Source organism: Corvus cornix, chromosome 8, assembly GCF_000738735.6.
Source record: "Corvus cornix cornix isolate S_Up_H32 chromosome 8, ASM73873v5, whole genome shotgun sequence".
Taxonomy (NCBI): domain Eukaryota; kingdom Metazoa; phylum Chordata; class Aves; order Passeriformes; family Corvidae; genus Corvus; species Corvus cornix.
Genome location: NC_046338.1, coordinates 4518776 through 4544290, shown reverse-complemented (window position 1 = coordinate 4544290; position 25515 = coordinate 4518776). Strand labels below are relative to the sequence as shown.

Sequence of the window (25515 nt, the reverse complement as noted above, 5' to 3'; positions counted from 1 at the left end):
AATAAAAAAAACCAAAAAATATTAAAACAAAGAGCTCCTACTAGAAATGTGGAGTTTTCTCCCTCTCCATTTGTTTTCTACGAGAAGTAGGTAACCAGAGCAAAAGAGAATAAATTCTTGCAATAATATCAGGAGTATATTTTTCAGGTATCTCAGTGATGGCCCATTTTTCATAAATCCTATAGTTCCTCCTGCTATAGGCTGATGCAAGGCAGGACATGGAGGGATGGCTTTTCTCATCCCTGTCTGCAGCTTTCTCCTCTTGGTAGCTGTTTCTGCGCTTAGATTTGCCAGTGGCTCCTGTTCCTTTCTTCCATGGGGACAGAGAAAGTGACATGGATTCCCCAGCCAAGAGCAGGCTGGTTAATCCGGACAACATCCAGACAGGAAGGCAAAATATGGGAGTGTAGACAACTGCGCTGTGTTGGACTCAAATGTATTTTCCAGCCCTGAGCTGACCCGAGAACACAGACTTGAGCTGATGGCACCAAGTGAACCATGCACTGTCTTGGAAAACTTCCTGGTATTTCAATCCAGTCCTGTTCAGCAGGACATGGAGCTCAGAGAAGGAACTTTGGGACCTGCTTCCATGAATTTCAGCACGATGTTTATTTCCCTAAGTTCTGATTAAACAGTGAAAAGGCAAAGGAAATTTTAGCCATCAGATATTTTCTTGTCTTGTTGCTCTTTGAGCTCCTTTCGCTTTTAAACTCTGCTCTCCTGAATTAGACAGCTGTACTGCCAGTAAGAAAGAACCACCTTCTCTTTTTTTTTTTTTTAGGAAGGATACAACAGGTGTGATTCCCAGAAGTAGCTCTCCTTGCATGATTCATATGCTTCAGCAACACCTCTTCCTCCTGCATTCTCAGTTTTCCACTGTGTGTTCCTGGTGGGATGATTTGTGCTGATCTTAGCTCAACAGGCTTTACGGGTCCCCTGGTTACAGCCTAATAAGTGGGGTGTAATTATTAAAGGAAAAAACAAAACCATACCAAACCCATCAGGACATTTCTTAAAATAATATGAATTGCCCATTCAGCTGTTCACACACTGCAAAGTAGAACCCAGACCCCTTCTTGAGCTGAAATCCTTCTCGAAGCCTGGATCCCATTGAGGATTTAGGACTGGATTCTCATTTATATTGAGGTCTCTTGAGCCAACAAGTACAGGATGTAAATTATTTTTACTCTCACTTTCACATGAGAATTAGGCCTTTAGAGTCAACTTGAATTACCTTGTGCTGGCTGCAGCAGTCACACATGACCACCTGTTGTTTCTAGGTTGAGCTCAGCAGTATTTGGGGTTTTTTGGCAGGAATGCTTCCTTTTCTATGTGTTTTCACAGCCCTGGCCACTAGGTGCTACTGCAACACAGATGCAGTGATGGTTAAATGGAGCCAGCCAAAATCGTGGCCCCAGGAGCTCAGCATGGAGCTCAGGATGTTTCTGTACTGGTGATGCCCATTCCGAGCTGCTGAGAGGATGGCCTGGTGAGCCTTGGGAATGGTAGAGGAGTATTGGGTGCTGTGGCGAGGCTCAAACAACCTCTCCCAGGAACTGAACCCCAGAGAAAAGAGTTTGGAGGAGGGACTCCACTTCCTGCAGCTCAGGATGAAATATGGGAGGGCACTGCACATGGGAATGATGCTTTTGGCCACCAAGTGTTGGTGGAAGACCTAAAACTAAAGGCAAGTTGTGAAGTATTGCTTCATTGAAGGAAGCATTGATTGAAAGGGACATCAAAGATCATCTCATTCTCATCAAAGATGTCTCATTCAGGGACACCTTCCACTAGATCTGGTTGCTCAGGGCCTCATCCAACCTGGAACACTTCCAGGGATGGGGCACCCACAGCTTCTCTGGTGAGGCACTGGAGTTGTGAGCTCACATCTCACTCCTTCCAAATGATTCATTCATAGATGTCAATCATAGAGTTTAGGACTAAAATGAAAGCTTGGACCTTCTAAGGTGACATCTTCAGTGTAGTAGGTATCAGATTTCAGTGGTGAACCTGGTATGGAGACAGCTGATGGTGTGTTGGCAAAAGGATCAGGTCCAAAAAAGCTTCTTCTCAACCTTAAGGCATCAGGAGAGGAACGCCACCTATTTTCCATGGTCATTGGTGCTCCGTGTCTAACCCTATTTGTGCCTTCCCAGTAGTTTGAATTCACCTTGGAGTATGGAAGAGGTTCTTCTCAAATATGTACAACCAGGAATCAAACAGGAAACAAAAATATATGTGATAGATCAGGTCTGTATTCCTCCACTGCAGTTGCTTTCTGGTTTATATTTTGGGCTTTTTTTTTAACCCTGGAAGAAAAGCAACCCTTAATAAAATGAAATTTGTAATTAAAGCAACAAAACAAAGCTTGTTCTTTTAAAACTCAAAAGTGAAAAATCTGGTTTTAGGAAAACTGTGTTCCTTAGGCTGGCTTCATTTGATATCTTCTATCCTCAGCATGATGCTGTCTTTCATAAGACTTAATTTGTGTAATAGAAACCAGCAATAAAGGCAGCAAATGTTCCCTTTGCCCTGTTGCTAACTTTGATTCATCTGGGCTGACTTGAGCACCTCCGAGGAGGCAGCAGAGGGACAGTTTGTACAACTCAGCCTTAGAACAAATATACTGAGTGGAGACAGAGGCTCCTCATTCTCATGGTCTCTGATTGGTACCCCTGAGCAGTTTTCTTGCTGCTCATGGCCCAAGGACTCACAGGTCTCACGGGTTCTTGCCCCCGGCCCAGCCCCGGCTCTTCCCCGCTTCACACCATCGCAGTCTGGGCTCTGGACACTGAGATCTTTGTGTGATTTTTTTTCAGGGCGAATGGGCCATCTGCCAAGAAGGTCAGGCAGAGCTCTGTGCATTTGGTAGTTCTGAATAATTCTGCTGCTGTCTTCTGTAAAAGAAGTGAGAATGCAGAGATTTTTGTTGGTATCCTCTAATGCTCTGATAGTTCTGCTCTTGGCTTCTAGGAAAAAAACAAACAATCTTTATCTATTGAGCTTGTAAATTTTGATTACTCTTGACATGGTCTACTGTTCTCTGCTGTTTTAATTACTCCCCTGCCTTGTATGCAGTTGGAGCAGGAATTCAGAGCTGATTTAGTTTTTCATGCATGTAATGCGACTTAAAGAAGACCATTTCACTAGAGAGCTTCGACATTGTTTGGTCCTTGTTTTACTGCTAAACTTTGCCTTCCTTTAGTTGAATGCAGGATACAGGCTAGAGCAGACATTTGAGAGCAGTACCTCAGTACTTGTTATTATTTTTCAGCTGCTGCCTAAGAAGCTTGGCCATTCCATGTTGAGCCCATGCAGAATGGGAACGTCCTTGCTCCAGCTGGTGCCCTCCTCCAGCACGGTGTATTCCAGGAAAGATGGTATGACCAGTCAGAAGTCACTGCAGAACTGCACAAGGTGATCTATCCTGTGGTGCCAGTGGGTTTTGAAAGCCAAATCCAGAAATCAGCTCACACCTCTTCCAAAAAGGTTGTGCTGGGTGCAGGTAGTGCTGGGCCATGAGAGGGATATGCATGACTGGCACTTAGTTGCCCTTCTAGTAAGGTTGCTACTACATGATTTGATCTGTTTCAAGGCAAAAGGAGCATTTTTTTCCCCCTTTATGCTGTCTTTCAAGGACTTGCGGATTGTCCGGTTCACTGGATGACCTTTGGTGCTGGTATTCACTCCAGGACAGAAATCACTACCTTTTCAGGCTTATATCCAAAGTTTCTCTCAGCAGCATATATTCAGATGAGAATTTTCTAAGGAACAAACTCTCCATCCAAGCAATAAATACCTGAGATGCTGCTGTGTTTGCTTCAGTCAAATGCTGAACCTCAAACCTTTTCCCAACCTGGTCTTTAAAACAGCTGCCCAAACCTGGCATTTTCATACTGGTTGGAAAGAGCTATTAAGAGAGCTCAAGGAAATAAGTCTTTGGAAGTTCTTTTAGTGGAGGTTGAGGGAGAAGAGAAGTTTGGCAATGCAAGATAAGCAGTGATATTACGAAATTGTAAAGCTGTCTCCTACTGAAACCATGCTAAATGATTTGGAACACTCTGAGACAAGAAATGTGCACCATCAGCAGTAATGAGCTTGAGAGAGAGTTTGGCCAACACCAAAAATTTTAGATTTGGATTGAGACTAATTTGCCTTCTATTTTGCATGTTTTCCCTGTACTCAAATTGTGCTCTTTTGAAGTCACTGAAACAGACCATTTAATTCCCGTTGCACCAGTAAAACCCTGCCTGGACACTTCCCCACACACAGCAAAGTGCCCTGTTTGTTGTTCAGCGTCACCTTTTGGCCACACAGAGCGATTTTGTTGTAAATAATAACGTGTCAGAGTGCCACGTTGCTGTTGTTGCTTGAATACTACTTTGGGAGGAAACAGTTTAGAAGAACCACTCAACTGGGGCTCTTTCAGGCTTGGATACTTGCAAAACAGCAGAACTTAAAATACTTTGTCAGACTGTATGGTATATTGCACTACACTGTGCGTTTGTCACCATCTTCTCCGAGACAGGATGTGACATGAATTTTGTAGTGCCAAACCTTACAAGAGATTTTTCTTCAACTCAAGTGATCGATTGTGCTTTAGGATCTGAGTGCAGGGCTTAGTGTAGTGACACCACGCCATTTTTCATGGCCATAAGTGGTTACAGTGGAGCTGAAGTGTTGTGAACAGCAAATAGTTAGGAACAAATTTTATCTACTACTGCAAAGTTCCATGTAGATTGCTACATCTTTCCTTTAAACAATTGTTATTGTGCTTTTTGTGCAAACATTTGCTTATGAGCTGAGCCCACAAGTTACAAATTCAGAGTTTTTCCCGGACAAGAAAATGGTCTTGATTGATGGTTGACATTGGGTCCTCCAAACCTTTGGGAATGTTGATCTCCAACAGATCTTTCTTTACATGATCACATTCTTTCCATCTCCTCATTTTTACTCTGTGTCAGAGCACCCTATTTTCCTTCTGTAGTGGTCATGTATCCCTTGAGGCTCCTGCTGTGGGCCAAACCAGCCCCTCACACCCACCTTGTCCTCAGCCAGGCCTGCAGCAATGAGACCTTCTGCCATGAAGGTGGCACAACCATCATGGGCACCCCACCAGGAGATGCCAAACCTGCGCAAATACATCCACAGGAATTATATTTATTGCCACGACAGGCAGGCACTGGACACATACCTCTCTAAAGAATACTTACTGAAAGAACTGTTTGAAAATGTATTGATCTACAGACAAAAAAAAAAGTCTTACTGACACAGTGATCTTATTTCTAAAGAACTTACCAGCCCAGGAGCTGCACTGCCCACCTGTAACTCCACTGCTTCCAGAGGTAGCCGGTGTCCAGGAGCACCCGAGAGCACCTCCAAGTTGCGCAGTTTGCAGTCTTCTACCAAAGGTAATAAACCTTCCTGGAACCACCAGAACTGCGAGTTGCAGAGAGGTGATTGCCTCTGTGGGATGGTCCAGAATGAGTAAGTATCATTTGCATTTTTAATTTGTTTGGGTAATCCTGAATCCTTGCTGCCTCAGGTAAAGGAAAGCTGAATGTATCCTGAAAGTGCGTGGAGGACTGTGCTGCAAACCAGCCTCTGCAACAGTTGGTGCTTGTATTTGGCCTCAAGTTTATCAGTAGGAATGAAAACATCAACACATGCTCTCTTTTTGTATCCGCTGCTTTGAGGTAGGGCTGCCTTGGCTTTGGTCACAATGCTCTCTTTTGTTTCCCTTGGTTCTTTCTCTTCTTCTTTGCTTTGACACCAATTTCTGTCTGCTAATTTGTGATATTTCTGGCACTGGATAACTCTCTGGGCCAACGCCTTTTAAGGGCCTCTGGAGCAGGACACAGGAAAAGAGCCAAAGCTGCAGAAAGGCTTGGAAGACACACTCAGCAGAGCACACAGGTGCAGCCATGGGCAAGAGCTGGTCCAAAGGAATAGGAGTCAGCTTTCATCCTGAAGGCCAACGATATGTCTGCACTCACCACCTCTGCTGCTGAGTGATTCCGGTTTCAGACTGGGAAGGCCAGGGTCAGTTATCCTGTGGGAGCTGTGTGGGGCAGTTACTGTAGTCTGTTCCCTTCCACCACTCAAAACTGTGGTCAAATTGTGGTTGGAATCAGTGATCCCAGAGCTCTTTTCAAACTTCAATGATCCTATGGTTCTGAAGGTTGATGGGATACTCAACAAGCTGTGTAGGTTGATTAGGAAGTTGCTTAAGGTTCAATCCCTTTCCCTTCCTCAGATTCCTGAAATATGGACCTATTTGGTGTTAAAAACCTCATTCACCATGACTTAGTTTTTTTAGGTGGTCTGTTCTCCCCCTGAGAGCCTTAGGGATTGTCCCACACAAAACTGCCTGGCCTTCTTGTGATGACAGCACTCAGACATGGCCATTCTTTGCTTCATTGCCCAGTGTGGAAGCACCTCTTCACAGTAAAGGGTCAAGGATGTTCCATGTTTGGCATGATTAGGTACACACTGGCAGTGTTAAAAGTCATACATCCTCCCGACCCAGTGCAGACAGCTCTGAAGTGACCTCGTGGAAAACTCTGAGGAGTTTCTGTATGGTTTCACATGGGCTTATCCCTATCATAGATGCCTGTACTAGTTTGAAAACAAACGAGTGGAAGGCACCAAGTCAGAATAAGAATTTAATAGGGAAATAAAGGGGAAAAAAAAATTAAAGGCAGAAAATACTGGGTTAAACTGACAGAGTCAGGATACAACCTGACACCCTGTTAATCAGGGTGGTGGTAGCAGTCCAATAAGATGGTGGCTGCAGTCCTCCTGAAGTGGTGGATGTGGTTCTGTCAAGCAGTGATCCTATAGAAAGGGCCTGCTCTTCCTCAGAAGGTCCAGTGGTGGCTGTGTAGCTCCTGTCCTCTGGAAATCCAGTGGAAAGGTTGCCTCTGGTGTTCAGAATCTCAGATTATATCCAGGATGGAATGCTTGGTTCCTCCTTCTGGGTGGAGCATCTCACAATGGGATGATGAGTCTTTAGGCCAGGCATTGATTAGGCTCATTAACAGAAGATGGTCCGGAGGGAGTTATCTCTGAGTCAGGTGGCAGGACAATGATGGGCAATTAACAGCAAGATAGTCTGGGGGGAGGAGGCAAGGAAACACTGCCCCACCTGATTTCAACAGCTCGTGAGGATGGTAATAGAATACACTGCAACCCAGGACAGTGCCTTAAATCCATCCAGCTCATGCCTTTTATGAGACCTCAACAGATGAGTGAACCTGGTGCTTATGCAAGAGAAGGGCTTGTTTGTTTTACCCCCACGTTTCAGAGATTAGCATCATGCTTCACATAATTTTGGTGATTTCTCGTTCCCCATCCCAAGCTGCTATCCAAGCATTCTGTGTAGCTCAACATTGCTCATCTGGGAGAAGGAAAGAAACCTGAGCAAGGCTTTTACAGGCCAGGACAGAGCGATGAAAAACAGTAATGTGACAGTGTTGTATCAGCTCAATTTGAAATGATTCAAAGTTCCTTCTCTCCTTGGGAACTCACAGAGGGCTTGGGCACCACCACCCCTACGTGGCAGATCCTCGATATCAGCTGGAGGCCTCTGGATGGGTCCAGCCAAATTTATGGGCATGTCTCTAAATCCCAAGGGGGTGACCTGTCCATTCAAAGTGGCAAGAGCAGAAAGCCCCTCTATTTGTCCTGTGCATGGGATTTGTCTAAAAGCTCCTTGTAATCTGTTGGCAAATGGCCTTTGCATCAGGGCCACTGTAAAAACTGAAGTTTGTGACTGGATCACAAAATTGTTTTGAATATTTTCTGCTATTTTAAAGCCAAATTCTGCAATATCCTCAACCATTTGCATTGTACAAACACATGTACTGAGAAAAATGAACAAAGTAGAAGACACAGTGTTTGTGTAGTAGCAGAGGGAAAACTGAATGCATTTTAGGAGCTGAATGTTCTTATCCTGCATTCAACAAACACGCAGGAAATATACTCCCTCTGTGTGTTTCATTGTTAAGAGAGATTTTCCCAATCACAGTATCTTTATCTTCCAAATTGTAAATATTCCAGATTTTACTCAAAAGTGTTGAGTAAAACTGGGCTGTGCAGCCTCTTCAGTGGGAAATGTGACCATCCCTGCTCATCCCTTTCAGCTGTGACACCACATAAATGATATAAATATTGCAAAATTGCTCTCCCCTCTCCCTCCTGCTCTCCCCCACCTACCCACCCCCTTGGCATGTGCAAAGTTTGCTCTGCACACATGTAGCCAGCTGGTTTGGACTCCAATAGCAATCAGTGGGGTAACAAGGCAAAACCTCCAAAACCAAAGATTCTTGGGCATTGTGCAGCTAACTGAAATGAGCAGTTATGTTCAATCTGCCTGAAAAAGCCCAGGGTGTAGAAGCAATAGGGTGAATTACCCCTTACTGTGGGCAGAAGTAATGAGTTTTCATTTTACCTTTGGTAGGGAAGGCAGCAACTGCAGCAGCCTTTCTTCAACTTGTGACAAGAAGTGAAATACACCCGTGATGGGGAAACAAATTAATTGTGAGGGTCCTAATTAAAATCACTGGGAGAGGTATTGCATTACAGTGCAAAGAAACAGATGAATATGACCTTTCTGTGAACTTCTCAACCCTACTAGAAGCATAAATTTGAAGTCTCCTAGCGGAAAAGTGTTCTGGCACTGAACTGGTGTCTACAATCGGGATTTTGTCTGCAGGTATCAATGCACAAAATCTCTGCCTCGTGGAGCTCTGAGTCCCCTGGGGCTCCTTATGTTTTGCCTTCGTTTGTTATAGTCCATGTCAGAGGGTTTCAGTGGCCTGGCCCGGCTCTGGCTGCTCCCCTCTCCTCCCAGCCTCCAGCATTTCCTTAAAACACAGGGAAAAACTGCAAGGAGGTGGTGAGAAAGGCCATGGTAACCGGAGCAGAACAGAAGGCTGTGTCCTGCAGAAACGTTTGCTGGAGATATATAACTTCTGTCTGCTACCAATTGTCACAAACAGTTAAGGCAAGCAATTTATGGCTGCGTGGCTCACATTTACCCTGCTAGATTTCCATCTCTGACTCCTACCTGGCACATGGCACCGATTCCTCCTGATTTTTAACTTAGGGCAGGGCAAGATGAGCATTATGAAACAGATACACTCCTTTTCTTTAAAGGACTGGTATTTTTTCTTTATTTTTTGGCTCCCTCATCATTAAGCAAATGCTTTTGCTGAGTGACAGCTGTTTCTGCTCAGAAACGGGACACAAAGTTTGGCTTTGTTTTAATCCTGGGATGTTTATCACAGCACTTTGAAGTGTACACCCTTCATTTTCCCCTTCTCTATCTCTCCAAAGCTTTGGGGTTGAGAAGAAGCAGGAAGAGGAAAGGTTTTCACAGGGATGTTTCTCTGTTAAAAGTTCAGCGTTCCTCTCATATGTGATTTTCCTGGTTGGCAGCTTTATAGCTAAAACCTCTGTTTTAAAACTGGTGCACACTGGTGATATCATGAACATGCCACATGGTGTCTGATGGCTTTCAGTGACAGCAGATTTATAGCATTTTCCCTCATAAAAATCCTCTCCTCTGCCAAAAGAGGTCCAGCTGGAGTTATGAAATCACTAAATGGACTCTGCTACAGTGAGGAAGTTTGGCCTTTCCAGTCCCTTCCATCTGTTGTGTGCAGTGCACATCATAGCCTGGTACTCTGGGAATCACACAACATCCATGGGGTACCCTCGGGGAGGCTCCTTATTCCTGTGAAGACATGGGAACTGAGAGCATTTGGGGTCTGTGTGTGCTGCTTTGCAATTAATAGGAAGTTCATCTCATTCCATTGTTTCCAAGTTTCATTAAAGTCAGTGCATAAGATATTGGTAGAAGGGCCAAAATCCACCCCGCCCCAGCTGTGAGAGGCTGCACCCCTGAAATCTGATTGCCTCCAAACAGACCTAATCCCTTCCTGAGTGCTTGGGAAGCGGTTAGTGGAGCTTGGATGTCACCCCGAAGAGATCTTAGTTAATAATTCTTTCACTAGGAAATGTGTTCTGAATCTGCTGTGACTCTCTGAGCACTAATGGCTTTCGTGTTGCTCACTGTGAAATTCATCAGTAATTAGGGGAATGGAGACAGATCTGATAGCTAATTGCTGCAAAAATCATCCTCTGAATGGTTGAAAACCAGAATTCCTCAGCCGAAGTCCACAAACATCTTCATGCAAACTGAAGAGGTTCCCCAGTGGCGCCTGTGTGGTGAGGATTTGGGGATGCTGGAGCAGTGTGGGGGGTTTGGAGGACTGGGCTGGAACTAGCAGAGGCAGCATGGCTTTCCCATCACTCCAGAGACCCTCCACTATGCATCCAAAGGCACCACAGGCTCTCCTGGCCACAGGGTGTTTGCAGAGTTTGTTGGAGGGTTACCCTCAGCCCTATTGCCTTTGGGGAACAACTGTGCCATGAGCAGCGTGTAAGGGACATATTTGCTCAGGACTAGAGAACAACTTCATATCCAGCTCCCTTGGAAATCCCATTCTGTACCAGTTTAAGACTAGAAACTAGCTTTAGTTTTTGGGATTGGGAGGACAGTACTGCTTGAAAGGCTTCGCTGAAAAGATATATATATTGATCTTATATATGCATATATGCACACACGTTACATACATTATAATATATATACACACACGCGTTATATACATTTTTAAAAAAGATATATATAATTTGTAGCTGACATCCTGGCTGGAGTCAAGGGAGTGAAAAGAAAAATGGAAAAGAAAATGGGAAAAGAAGAGTGAAGAAATAAATGTCTCTATGAGTATGGGTAAGAAACCCAGGGAAATCGCTATGTGTCTTATAGTCTGGAATAAAAATCAGGGTGTCAGAGTGAGGGATTCAGCATTTTTCCTTATGATTTTAGCAACACATCGGACTAATTAAATGAGAGGACTGTCCTAGTTGGCTTCGCTTCTGCTCAAGCACATCACACCTGGCTCCGCACTGTTTGTGCTGACCCCTGTCAGCCGTGTAAAGTGAGAGTTTAGGGACCAGATCTGAGAAAAAGGGGATTAAAGAACAGGTTGGCATTTGGGCTCTGATGGCAGTGGCCTGTCATGGAGCTGGGACAGGCTGGGCTCCTGCAGTGAGGCCCGTCCGGAGGGAGGACACAGAGGGGCTGTGTCAGGTTCCGCACCGCTTAACGTTTGTATTTATTTATGCACCACATTTAATTCTTTATTTATTCTGCATGTGAGCGTGGATTTAATGCTTGGCTCCAGGCAGTCCTGTGTTTATCCACAGGGCTGCAAAGGCTCAGACTGACAATAGGCTTTAGCCCCGAGTGACAAGGCCACCTCTAAGTCTGCCGCCGCAGCGCCTCGCTGCTCATTTGGACACTGAGGAGCTGCCGGCGCTTTGGCTGACAGGATATTTACTCCCACAAGCAACACTGAGGTCACTGAGTCCATGCCCAAGGGCCAGGACCATTCTCTGGTTAGTTGTGGCTCCTGGAGCACGAGTTGCAGAGGCTGAGATGCTGCAGGAGTGGCTCTGAGTTGCTGTTTGTCAGCAGAAGGGAGCTGGCCATGTGGGATGGAGTTAATGGGACATCTGCACATCGCTCTCTTCCTTGGCCTCTGCTTAATGCTCCTTCTATTCTCAGCGACAAAACAGCCCCTGAGGGCCAGATGCCACCAAGTGCAGTAAGGGAATACCCCTGTGGATGCTCTGGCTCCTGGTCTGCGCCGGACAAAAAAGGCAGGAAACCAAAATACCCTGTTCCAGTGCCATGTCCATGCCCTTGGCCCCATTCTCACACCACATGGAGCACTGAAGCCATGGGGAGCCAGTGTGTCACCATTGTTCATTGTTAGCGGCTTCAGATCTGAAGCAGCGAGTGGGGAGCCAGCATCCCACTCCAGCCTGCAGAAACCATCCAGTTCCCTCTTTGTTTGTAGGCAAACAGGGGGGATAACAAAGGGCACTGCTGAAAACCAGCAGTGTGGCAAGATCTGCGTGTAATAGTTGCAGAGACAGTTGAAAAGGAGAAAAATAGGGTTTTATGAAGAAAAATTGCAGATCTTCGTGTTGCTTCTGTTTCCCAGGGTGGTACCATAGCTGAAGGTGTGTCCTGGAGGGGTTCTCATGGTTGCTCTGCGTATTGCAGAAGTCAGAGAGATACTGTGAAGAAGTCAAAAGAAAAGGAAAAAGAGAACCCTACAGACAAACAGCCTGTCAGTGCATTCAGTGGTGAAAGAAAGGTGGGGCAGGGATGAAAGAGGAACAGCCAGCAATTAAGGAAATGAGGAAAAAGCTTGTAATGCTTCAATTTTCCAAAACCCAAAGCTTATGTAAACCCTAGTTTGTTTTTGGTTTAAAATCCTTCTCTGTGAAAGAAAAGATCTAATGATTGGAAATGATGCTTTTGGACGGCATCTTTCAGTTTTGGGAAACCTGCTTTTTCAGTAACAAAACCTTTCACATAAAATATTCCAAAAGGCTGGAGGTGTTTATGTGCAGTGCTGTAACTAATGGTGACTCTCAGATTAGACAGATGTTTCTGCATGATTTCACCTGCTCTGAGGACAGTCTGACGCCTCTCTTCCTTACAAACTCAATCCCATGAAAAGCTGGCGTGTTTTGCCTGTTATGGCCACCAAATCCAAGCCCTTTTGCAGTAAGGAGGTGGTCAGCAGGAGATGACAGCTGAAATAGGGTACTTCTGCTCATATGGTACCACATCTTTCCGTGTGAGCAGCCAGGAGCTCCAGATGTGGGTGGGAGCAGCACTTTCTGGAGGACACAACAAACACATGGCTGTGCCCATCCGTGCTCCACAGGGAGCCGGAACCACAGCCAAATGTGAGACCTTGGATGTCACATTTCCAGCTGCAGGATTGATGGGTAGGACACAAACATTACCTATGTGTTGCTGCCTGTTCCTATGGGGGTCAAGTCCTCCACCAAGGCATGGAGAAAAATCTCTTTGCTTTCTTTTCACTGCATGCCTGTCCCCTCTCATCCCTCTGATCCAGATGCTCCTTTTCATGCTGCTGCGAGAGGTTAATATTGCTGACAGGAATCGATAATCTGAGATGTGGAGCTTGTTTCTTGGCAAATCAGTGCAGAGGAAGTAAACAGTGCCTGTTTGTTTTGACTTTTTTCCCTCGTTAAATCTGGTTTATTATACTAGATTGTCTTTTGATTTCATTAATTAAAACACTGCTGGATAGGGAATGAGAATGAAGACAAAGGACTTATGACTGATACGTACAAAAAGGGAGGAACATCCTTTGGATTCCTGTTGCCACTAAGGAAGTTGTAAGAGGTAATGCAGACCTTCATCTCTTGGCTCTGTAGCTGAAGGGAGGAGAGGATGGTATTTAGCTCTCTGTGGTGCTTTGCTAGAATTCAGGGTTAAGGTTCAAGGTCTTTGAAAAAGCTGGGTTAATTAACGATAAATAAAACATGGTGAAGATAAGATGTAGCAAAGTAAAGCAAACTAAAGCAAAAATATATATTCCAAATCAATTGTTATAAAAGCATCCACTTTGTTTTAGTGTATCCCCCGTTTTTTAACAAAACATTTGGGAATAGGGTTTTTTGTCTGTTCATATTTCACCAAACATTAATAAGCAGCTGTACTACCAGCGTGCAGACTCTTTTCAAATTGGTTGCACAGATTTTCCTTAATGCTTTCACCAAAATTTCTCCTCTGTGCTGTTGCACTGTCAAGACAATTCACCCAGCTCACACCGCACTTGCTATGCTGAAATGAGATCAAGTAGCTGTGACACTTGCAGCTGGAATAGTAAATGTATTGAAAATTACAGCTTGAGAAAGACAAATTCTACTTCAAAATCAAGGCTTGGACCTCAAAACGATGGATGGTGGCCATTGGAAAGAATGTAAAAGGCAAGATGCAATATTTCATAATTTTGAAAAATGAAACACTTGGGAAGTGTCGAAGTATTTATTCAGAACTTTGCATAGGAATTATTTTAACTTTCATTGATTTGTTTAGTCTCGCAATTCACATTTATTTTAAAACAGGTGCTAAATAACTGTCTTTTCTTTATAGGTTTCCTTTTGGGCTGAAAAACGTCTCATTCAATGTAAATCTGCACATTTTTGAGGCAGTGAAATGCTTTCAGCTGACAGGTTCATTGCTGGGCAAAAGCAGAATTTCCATTTTGGTTTGACTTGAACCAAATTTCAGATTATTTCTTGTGTTGCTGACGACAGGAAAACCAGGTGGCTCACCCTGGGCTGATGGCCATGATTGAAGAAGTAGTTAAGCCCTTTGCAGTAATTGGATTATGAAGGAATTGGGCTGGCAGCTGCCAGGCTTCCCACCAGAGCCTCTGCCAGGGCAACCCAGTGAGGGCACAGCACCCAAAAACTAGGGATGTCCCCAGGTAGTGTGGCCAGGAGACCAAACCCATTTCTGCTGGCTTCAACATTGGAAACATTCAATTTTCTGCCCATATTCTCTGATTTGCACAATCTGTAAGAAAGTTTTATTCTTGCTCCAGGAAGGAAATTGTTTCCTGTCCTCCCCAAAATACTAATTCTAGTTTTTACTGGCTTTCCTCGAGCACCGTTCTGAACAGGATTGGCCTTCAGCATGTCCATGGGCTTGCCTGAACTTGAGGAGAAACATTATTGAGGGCTTATGAGCACCATGCAGCTCACAACAGCCAGGTCTTCGTGCGTTTCCATGACAAGAAAGGGTTTTTATGACCTCAGATCACTTGGGAACCAGCTGAATTCGCAAATCTCATTTTTTCTCCCCCCTACATGATGAGATTGCTAGGCAAGCAGGCAGGCTTTTGGAGTGTTTTTCCAACTCAAGGTTTCCTACTGGGTGCCATTAAGTGGCAGGTAAAATGTGGTGGTGGTTGGGTGATGCATAGCACGATGTTTTGTTTGCTGCCTCACTGTGATAATTTATGCTTTGCTGGGACGTTCTGCGAAACCGAAGGCCATAAACATATGTTATAAATTGCTTGAAAATGAGAGGAAACTTAACTTTCCTTATAAAAAGACTAAGGGCTGTAATTTATTACTGTAAACAAGAATGAGAGGACAAAAAAAAATCAATTAAAAAAGAAAATGTCAAGCTCTTTTGACTCAGAATTTGAAAGGACCTGAAGTCGATTGTTTCCTCCCATGGAAGGTCTGGTTTCTATCAGCCAGGCAGAAGGGCTTTTGTTTCTAGCAGTCAAATCAACAGGCCAGTAAGAGTAGCTTTGAACTGCAATTTGTCTTTACGCATTTTGAAAATGTTCTTTCGATGTGTTTACACGTTGGCTGGGGCCACTTCTGCTGCAGTCAGCTCTTTCTGGGACGATTAATCAAACGATCAAGTCTCTGATTAATCAAAGTCCCTCCTGACAGCTCCTTTCGTTCAATCACCTGCTGAGTCTCTACTAAAACCCAAACAAGCAAATGATTAAACTCTTCTATTTTTCTTTTTTTTTTTTTTTTTTTTTAATGGGGAAGAATGAAAGAAAGAAATTAAAAAGAGGGCGGCGTGTCTTGCAGATTTGGCACTTTTCGAGGTACATACCTCAAGGAGAGAGAGATCTTGGACTACATTTGTGATGCAAACTGGAACCTTTGGCTACCAAATGCAGGATGTGGTGTATCCTGTTCAAAGAGGCACATATTTTGCATGTTTGTGTTGGCTCCTCTCAATCAAAGCATGCTGTGATTCAGCTACACTAAAAATTAACAATCTATGTTATAGCCATGTATTACATTACGCCCCCCCCCCCCTTTTTTTCTTTTTTTTTTTTGGGAAAAATCTTTTCCAGAAAGACATCTCCTAAAGAGAAAGGAAGGTAGGTAACAAAAACCTTGGAAATGTTTTCGTAATAATTATTCAATGGCAATCAAATCATGCCACTTTAAAAGATCAGCTGAGCTATCTGTAAATATTTTCTCATCTCTGCAGAGCAGTACAAACTCCTAATAAAAGGCATCTGTTTCCATTTCTGGAGTAAATTTGAGGTGGATTTTTATGTCAATGGCTCTTGAATGCCACTGCAAATAGCAAAGAAGAGGAGAAAGAGTTAAAATAGGAGCTGCTGGCTCACAGCAACTTGCTATTTTTTTGAAACTGGTTTTAGGGATTTTCTTAAGGAGAGAAAACAGACTGCATTGGATGAGTTGGTTGTGAGTAGTGTTGTCAAAAATCAAAGACTGAAATCTGAAGGATGGGCAGTGTCATCTGAGTCTGCTGGCAGCTTAAATAAGGCTCTGAGCACTGTCTTCTTTTTGTCTTCTAGGTTTTTAGACTCTTTATTAGCAGCCATTCTTCACATTTGTCCTTCAGAGGTGTTTTATAAACCAATGAGGTGCTACAGAGATGACACCTAAATACAATTCACTTTCTTTACAGATGAAACCAAATTGAGCTACCAAGGAACTAAATAACTATGTCCAAGATCCAAGGAGGGAGAGACTGCTGGGCTCTGCCAAGACTGGTCACATCCCCAGACTGCTCCTCTGACCAGGGAATCATGTTGTTCCCTTCAAGGCAATCCCGCCTGCTTCTGAAGATTGGATTAGAGGGTTGCCCTGCTGTGAGTACCCATAAAACACCTCTGGGTTAACTGACAGAGTAGGAACACAACTATTTTTTGCATACTCCGTTTCAGCATCACTGGTAAATCTCCAGATTTCCTGCTATTCAATATTCCTGATGTATAAATCCTTCTGTCAGCCCAGTTTTTTGTTCCCCTGCCACACCTATTTCTAACTCACTAATTACTCTTGTTGCATGCTGATGAGCCAAATAGTATTTTTCTTTTCCCCAGGGTGGTAATTAAAATCCAAGATTGCCTTTATTAGCTGAAGTGGCCTTAGGAAAAGATCTTGTCCAACATGTCTAATGACATATCCTTAGCATTTCATTTTCAGCAGGCATTTCCAAAGAAAGTCCATTTTGTTTCAGGCAGAACTTTTTATTTCAGATAATGCTGTTTGCAGGCTTCATAAAAAAATCAGCATTGTGTTCATTCTTCCAGTTGCAAAACCCCCCTCAAAAACAACCCCAAGCAAACATATTTTTCTCCCTGCTTGTATTTATTTTGTTCTGTTTTCAATAACCTGTGCCTGGCATCTTGGGTATTTATCACCCTAGAGAGAATTGGACATGAAAAAACCAACACAGCAGCACAAAAAAAAAAAAAAAAAAAAAAAAAAAAAAAAAAAAAGAAAAGAAGCCAAAATATAAATCACAGAGAAATGATATTCTGAGGACTGAAATAGCATAAAGGAGTCTCTTGGTTGTACTGGTGAAAGAAGCAATTGCATGTCGAGTTGCGGATACAGATGTACAATAATGTCTTAAAAATAACACATCTCTTCTGAACTTCATCATGGAGAAGACTCCTGATGGCTGGCAGATTCATGAAAAGTTAAAATTGTCTCCTAGATGGATGTTTCTGGCTGTACACTGAAACTTTACTTTTAGCAGGAGATGAGATCTCAGTCACCTACGCTGAACTCAGAAAAAATATGGAGAGAAAGAGACATTTAAACTAATGCCACTAACAACCTGCCACATTTAAAAATATTGAGCAGACCTTTCACATTCTGTAAAGTTTAAATATTTAAACAAATGGGGAAAATTCATCTTATTCTTGGCACAGGTCTTATCCATTTTATTACTCTGTATCTCCAAATATGCTGAGATGCCAAGTAATTTCCAGTTTTTATCAAATTTTAACTTTGGAGCATGACTCTGGGATATTATGTTCAGAAGTGTGTGGAGCTTTTGAAGCAGAATTTCCTTGGATTTAATATATCCCTTTCAGAACTTTGCCTTTAGATGGAAATTCATTCTGAGCCAGTAATATTATATGTTATTTCTAGAACTCTGAAGTTTATAAAGCACATAATGAAATTTAAGTCTTTAGCCCAGGTGGAATCACGAATTAGCATTGAGTTCTCTGCAAACAGCAGGGCTGGTCGCCTTTTTTTGTGCCTTTGCATCATTTTGGAAAAACCATGGACTGTGGCGTAAAGCAGCTGCAGGACCATGACAGTCACAGGGCAGTCACCCCTTTCCTGGGAAAGCAATCCTTCCTTGGCAGGGGGAGGATGCTTGTGCTGGAAGTGTGGGAGAAAACTGACCGTGACCTGGAGATATTTCCTCAGAATCTTCATGGGTCATGTCTATCTGTACATGAATAAAGGATTCCTTTTGATGTGGTTATTATCTGGACTGTAGCAATGGCACAGCATTAATCACAACAGTAAATGATAGAGAGGGTTTTTTAAACCACTATGATCACCACTCTTTAGTTATGAAATTTGCCATCTCAGATCCTCAGGCTAGTTCCATACTCAGCCAAATTTATCTGATTCCAAAACCAAGTACCTTAAATTAAACTCAACATGCTGAAACAGCCACTCCTGTTGTTTTCCCTGCTGCAGGACAACAGGAGTTTTCCTATAGTTTCTTTTGCAACATATTTATTCTGCAGGGTATTTTAATCACCAGCTCAAAGCTTGATAAAGCTGTTGAACATAAAAACATAAATCAGACTAACTCCATCCTGGGTGATAAGGACAATGAGAGAAGAAAAGTCACAGTGGGAAGAATTACTCTGTTACTACTTTCTTGTTTGCCTATGTTATATCAAAGAAGCAGTGCTGGGGAACATCATCTGAAGGTCCAGGAATTAGAGCAGATGCATGGTCACAGCTTGTGTCAACCTGTGCCTGTCCACATGGACTTTTCTGGTTGTTAGAGCAGGTGAGGGAGCCACTGGAGTGCAGGCATTGCCTACTGGGCAGCCCCCAGTAGCTGCATCACCTCTTAAGTGTGTTTTCTCAGCGCTGCTCCTCTGTATTTCAGGTGGGTCTTGCTTGCCAGAAGGAAAATTCTGTTTATGTAGCATGTTATGGAGGTGACACGCTCTTTGCCCTTGTTAGGAAAAGTTTGCTTTTCCCCCTGAATCTAAACCAAAAGTCACACCCGGTGAAAGAATACAAATGCTCTTTTTATTTGGGAAAACACATAGCAGGAGTCAGTCACTTACCCGGGCCAGTTGCAGGCAGAACTGGGGTCCAAACTGGCACAGCAGGGAAGCAAGCAGGAATTTCAGCTAAACTGTGGCTAATGGACACTGTGCCATGGGACATCTCAGCTGCTGAGCCCCAGAGCATGTTCTGATCAAGGAGATGAATTTGAGCAGAGCAAGGGTTCAGGTGTAACTGCTCAGGAGCAAAAGGCTTTTCAACAGTCAGCACCTTCTGGCTTATCTGACAGGCAGACACTTGGCCTTAGTGCTTATTGGTACAAGCAAAGTGTATTTCATACCTATTAGCTGCTTTTCCTTCCAGGAATTGACTTGTCCTGGAAGCCCTGCCAAGTGGTTTATATGCAAGCCCATCGATGATGAGCAGCCCACGCTGCCTGCTAAGCCACAGCTGAGTCCAGCCTGCTTTATATTCCCTTTTCACACTCCAGAGAGTGAGCACCAGGATTTTGTGAGCCCAGAGCAAAAAAATTTAAACAATGGAAGTGTTCAGTGCTGTTTCCTTTGGAGATACTCGGTGCTGATTAGATCTCCTGCACAGCAGGTATCCACCTAGCAAAGAGCTTAGCAAGAGCTGTGCAACGTGAAGGGATTTTTAATTCCATCTGTCACACACAACTTTTTGCAAGGCTTCCAAAAATCACATAACCCCGTGCCCAGTCCCGGCTCTGAGAGCGAAGGCCTTTTGTTTATTGTCTTGGGTCCTGGTGTGCCTGCAGCTGTGCTGGTGGCAGCACCAGCCCCTCTGACAGAGCCCCTGGGCAGGGGGAGCGGAGACTGGGATCTCCCCACGTCCAGAACTTCAGTTTTTGGAGTGATGGTGGCAGAAGGTAGTGGGCCTCTCTTCCCTTTGCCTGAAATGTCCTCTTGGAGCCTGCTGATGGCCACGCTCTGTTGAATTTCCCCCTGGATGTGTTTTCCCCACACTGCCACCACCAAAGGGACCACCTGTCCTTCATGCCTGGACTGCCAGCTGTGATGACATTTCTCATGGCCAAGGTATTTCCTAAATCCCACAAACTGTTTCTGGGCATCAGGGAAGATTCCACACTGATTGTGAGGGGTTTCTTTCTATGTGTCAGACTGGTACCATCTTTTTTTTTACCCATTGCTTATCTGCTGCTCCTTATGCCAGAACTTCTGCACTGCAGCAATGGGGTGCTTTGGAGGCAGGAGGGGTGAGAGGGAGGTAGAAAGCTGTGCATGACACTTGTGGACCTCCAGTCAGCCCCTTGTTGGAGTAACAGCACAAATTAAACTTACAGTGCACAAAATAATAACACAAATCCGATTGGAGTCACACCTTTCCTTCAGTCATAAACAAAAATCTGAAGCTGAGAGTTTCTCCAAGTCCATACATGCTATCAGAGATGTGAAAACAGCAGAGGGGGAAAGATTCTCATTCCAGCAGATTGCTGGATCTGCAGCCCACGTCCCCTCACTGGCACAGGGGCCTTTTTCAGCTGATGTTTTCCTAGAAGGCCATGCCAGGAGACATATTTGTGTTTATTGCCAGGGCTGGGAGTTGCCTACAGGTGCTGATTATTGACCGTTCCTCCTCCACAAGGGAGCCAGTGTGCGAGCCACCCTCCGCCCCACCTGGTAGTCACTATCACGTTCCCAGCCCTTCCCTGCAGCTGGGAATGAGCTGTTCGGGTTGGACTTGGTGGCACAGATGGTGCCACCTGTGGCAGGCTCTGCCAGCAGGATGGATCCCAGGCAGCTGGGAGGTAATTCCTGGCAGGGGGAAGCCAAAATCCATTTGCACTTACACCAGACTCCCCAGGCTGACAAATACCTTTGGCTGCTCCCACACCCTGCCTCGTGGCTGATGGACTAGTAGACCACTGATGAGGCCTTTTCAGCCGTGAACATGGCCCAGTCTTTCAAGTTTGGGAGAAAAAAATCATTCAGCATCCTCCCAAAAATCAGGGCAGCCTGATTTCCAAGGTTTCGCACTGCCTGCAGATCTGCTTGCCTTACGTATTATAGTACCTCGTGTCCCGTGAGAGGGTCACCAGAGAGACTGAGCCCTCTTCAGATGAATATTTATTTCCTTCTTTCTCTGGCAACACCAAATGTGCCAGAGTTGGTGGTGGCAGGTTGGTTTTACACACAAGTGATGAAATCCAGAGTGTAAACGGGGATTTTTCACTCCTGATGGCTATCGGATAAAGAAAAACAGCTTCTGGCTTTCTTCTGCCCTCTCTCTTCCCAAACAAGAAGCATTTATTATACATTTTTTAATTAAGATTTATGCTGATAAAGCAAAATTGCTGCCTCACCCTCTACTGCCTTTGTTGAAAAGACAGCTGAACACAATTGCTAAAGGAAAACTTTTGCCTTGATTATCTATTCTTCATTTTTTAGCTGTGTTCATTCCTGATGTCCAGTAAAATAATAGAATGTAAATCACAGCTGCCTAAAGGCTCAAGGTGAGATTCCCTGACAGGTGGCCTTGGAGCAGGCAGGGATTCGGGAAGATTCCTGCAGTGTGACTAAAATTGTCACATTCTAACTTTGTCGAATTTATGTGAAAAAGAAAATCATGGAATCTTTGCACCTGAAGCTATAAAGTGGCTTGTGCTCCCTTGAAGCAGAGCCAGCACTTATTTGAAATTTGGTCCACCTCAAGGACCATTGTTTCAACTGAATAATAAAAGCCAAATTGAGGCAAATTCACCATGTGTCAGGGGTAGATATGAAAGGCTTGTGGTGAGTTTTTTCATCTGTTTGGTATGGTTGTTTCTACCCTGTGTTGGTATGACCCTGACCCCTGTCAGGAGATCCACATCCATATATTTGCATTTTAAAAAATGGGAAACCCACGTATTTTCCAAGAAAATTCCCTAATTTGCTGGATTTTTTTCTGGGTTCCTTTGGGAAGAGAAGTTGAGTTCAGTAGGAAATCTAAATTTGAAAGTTTGTGTAAAACATGTTTAAGGGCTTTGCATTTTCAAACAATAATGTTCCCAAGAAATATTAAAAAGAAATACATATCTTTCTTTCTTGTTTATTTTTTTGTAATTTTTAAATCAACACCCGTCATTTTCATTAGTGCTCTATGACCCTGTTCATCACTAACATGCTGAAAATTAAACATCCACTGAAGTGCTTCACTAAATCAGGGACTGGAGCTCCCTAATGACAAGTACATGCACACTCCACCAGCCAGCCATAAGATTTTTTTGCATCTATTTATGTCCTTTTTTCCTCCAATGCAGAAAACGATGCCAAGATGCATTTTGCACCGGTCTACCGCACACTGAGATTTCCCCTGCTCCCAGACCCCTGACAGAGAGCACTTTTGCTTTCATTTATTGCTTTAATATAACTTTTTTCTCCTTCTGTGCTTCACAACATTGAGCAACGTCCCGCTGGCTGTGATCGCCAGGGCCCGTTTGGCATCGTGGCGGAGGAATCCCAGGCATGCTCCACCAGCCCCCTCCTGACCTGTGGGTAGGCTTCAGGCAGACACTCTCACCTCTTCCCTTCATTTTTTTTGGAGCAGAGCTGGGTGAAGCCCCGTTTTTCCATCTCACAACAGCGCTTTGTGATCGCAGGGCTATTTTTCCCTCTCCATCTCACTGTGAACCAGGAGGTCTCATTTGAAATGAATGAGTGGGAGACAGAAAGGAGGAGAACAAATACCTTACAGTCCCCCTGGTGAGGGGAATGCTCGGGCTGCCAGCTCTCTAGGCTCCATTCCCAGTGCTAAAGGCTGTGCCTTTCACATCCCAGCTGGCCTCCCCACCCCGGGCCACAGGATGTTCTGGACTGGGGTGAGCACATACTCCCTTTCTGTGCACGACCCAAAATTCCCCTTTGCAAAAAAGAAGTGGGAGCAAACCCATCATGTTCCTCAGAACAGTTTCCATCTCAATGCACTGGTATTTTTCCACCTCCAAGAGCATTTCATAAGAGCTTTCCAGCCCATTCCCTCCTGTGGCCTTTAAAAGCCGTGTCAGTCACCGGAGCTGTTTCAGTAGCTGCTCCCATCGGATTGGGTTCAACTCTATTGATTCCAATGGCAGCCAATTTGTATGGATGAATGTTTTCATGTCCACAGATACATGTAATGGTTTGGAAGACATTTATGTGCCTGATATAATTAAACGTGATGGTTTTATATTCCTTCATACTGGCATAGTGGAGATGCTATGAGAATACCAGCTCTTTCCTTATGGAAAAGTCTTACAGAATTTAATAAGAAAACAATAACCATTCTTAGGCTTTGGAGCTTTTTGAATAGGATTTAAAATGGAATTACATCACTGCAATTCTATAGAAAGTCTTAAAAAGTCTTTGCAAGAGGGGATCATTCTCTATCAAATTTTAAAGATTACACAGCCATTTCCATAGATTATTTCATTTATCTCCAGTTCTACTGGTTGCACTCCTATTAATTTCTGTGGGGTTTTCCCATATGGCATGTATTATTTTGGCCATAAAACTACTCCCTGAGGCAACACAGGCCATGAAAGATGCACAGCCTCAGTTCAGCCCAATGAAATCCCATTAGCTTCCAGAAAGAATGAGTCAGGTTTGCAAAACCATTTTGTGTCCCTGTTCTATACACGTATTCTGGTGCTGTGCACACGGATGTTCCTTCCCCTGTGGAGGACCCAGGCTTCAGTCCCAAATCTGAGATGTTTGAGTTCCTGTGTGTGACTTACGAGGCGTGCCAGAGCCCGTCACACTTAGTGGCATATTGAAGAGATTAGTGGTGTGATCAATTAAAACATTTTAAATTTTAATCAGCTTTTTCTTCAAGCTTCCCCTCCTTTGCGCTGTCCCCTGCCCCCTCCCTCCCAGCAGTGTTTATGATGTGTTATGAGCCACCATGTGCTCCCCTCCTCCTTGCTGCAGGGCCAGTGCTGATCAGCCTTATGGCCATTTGGGCTCCTTGGGGCTTCCCTGTGTCCCTGTGGCTGTGCTCACCCGTGCTCAGCCACCCTCGGGAACACCCTTCCATCCACAGCAGTGCCCCATGGAAGGCCACGAGGTTAAAGAGCCCCCCCTGACCATCAGCCCTGGCCAGGAGCAGCCCAACTTCTTCATTTATGAGACGCTCCTCTCCAAAGAGCTGCGATCAGCACTACTCAGGACTGAACCTCACAGGCTCACACGTCTTCCCTGTGCTTTGGGATACCAGGAGTGCGCTTTCCTGCTTGCTGCTGGTGTGCTGTGGTGGGTGGGTGGGATGCCTTTCAGCTGTCACCTTACCATTGACCTTACGATTTATTTTGATTAACCTAAGCCTACTGAATTCCAGCCCTTCTTGTAGAGCCCAGTGCAACCTGCAGCATAACCCCAGGCCTAATTCGGGTAAGTATAACGTACGGCTTCGCTTACGTTCATTTTGCAGTGATTTATTTTTTCTTCTCATACCCTTATGAAAGTGGACACCACCCGTGGATGGTGGGGTCAGACTTCACCTTCTCTTGCATGTGCTTAAGTAAGCAAATGTCTTTGAGGTAACTTCAAAGCAGGGGATTGAGAGCAGGGCAGATTTTTAGCCCTGGAACGAACAGCTTGGCATGTTGAGATTGAACCCCAGCATGGTGCTGGATGTGTGGGTGTCTTGGATGTAGCAGGGTGTAATACTAGCCCAGAAGAAAGCATGATTCTGGCATAGGTTGGTACAGCTGAGCTTTTGCCAGTGGACTGATTTTGATTTCCAGAGAAGGAGACCTAGTCCATAATTTGTCATCTGAGATTTTAAAGTTATCCAGTGTGGGGTGTAGTATGTCTCAACCTGATTACATTGCACAAGGAGTGGCCCAACCCTTCATTTTGAGGAAGCCACACCATTTTCTTCCACAAGAACATCTGATCCCTTGAAGCCTGACTAGAAATCACTTACCAGTGGGAATTTACTCCTGTAACAGCACAAATAATTTACAGCGAGGCTTTTGCCATTATTATTCTGTTGCATTTCTTCGAGATATAAAATTATTTTATATTGCATATTTTCCCATGCCCTTTCCCTGCTTACACTGTCTGCCTCGACTCATTGTTAATGACGTTTGTTGACAAGCTCAGCGCATTTTGATAAGTCTTCTGCCAAAGTGTCTCTAATAAAAATAAGAAGAATGACAAGTGGAACAGCGCAAAGAGGATTCCAACAGCAACAACCGAAGGTTAAGGCAGCATAAAACAGGGGGAAAACATAACAAAAACAGAACACAGTGAGCCCAGATTGCCTTTGTTAAGAATATTTAATGCTTAATTTTGTTTTATAACCCTGGCTCTCGAGCGATCTGTGCAACTTAGATTCCCTTGCTTTGCAGTTGAAGGAATCTGCCTTCAATTCCTGATGGGGCAGGGGGAGCTCTGTGTATGTATTTTGCACCTTCAGTCTTTGGCCTCGTTGGTTTTTGGTCTTCTAAGAGTCAGAGCAAGGACACCTCTCCTGTGCATGTGGCTGGAGAAGGCTGGTGGCTCACAGCCCCTCAGCACAGCTTCCTGCCAAAGAGCAGAGATC

At 44.2% G+C, this 25515-nt stretch overlaps 1 long non-coding RNA gene across 2 annotated transcripts; it reads left to right on the top strand.

Moving 5' to 3' along the window:
- The first annotated feature begins 3282 nt into the window (after nt 1-3282).
- Nucleotides 3283-24972, top strand: LOC109145885. 2 transcript variants are annotated; one of them, XR_002047563.1, is made up of 4 exons: nt 3283-3417; nt 5292-5411; nt 16379-16562; nt 24304-24972. It is a non-coding gene; the product is annotated as an uncharacterized LOC109145885 (long non-coding RNA). The 2 variants fall into 2 exon arrangements; XR_005602434.1 differs by lacking the exon at nt 24304-24972 and having other exon boundaries at nt 16379-17115.
- The last annotated feature ends 543 nt before the right edge of the window (nt 24973-25515 follow it).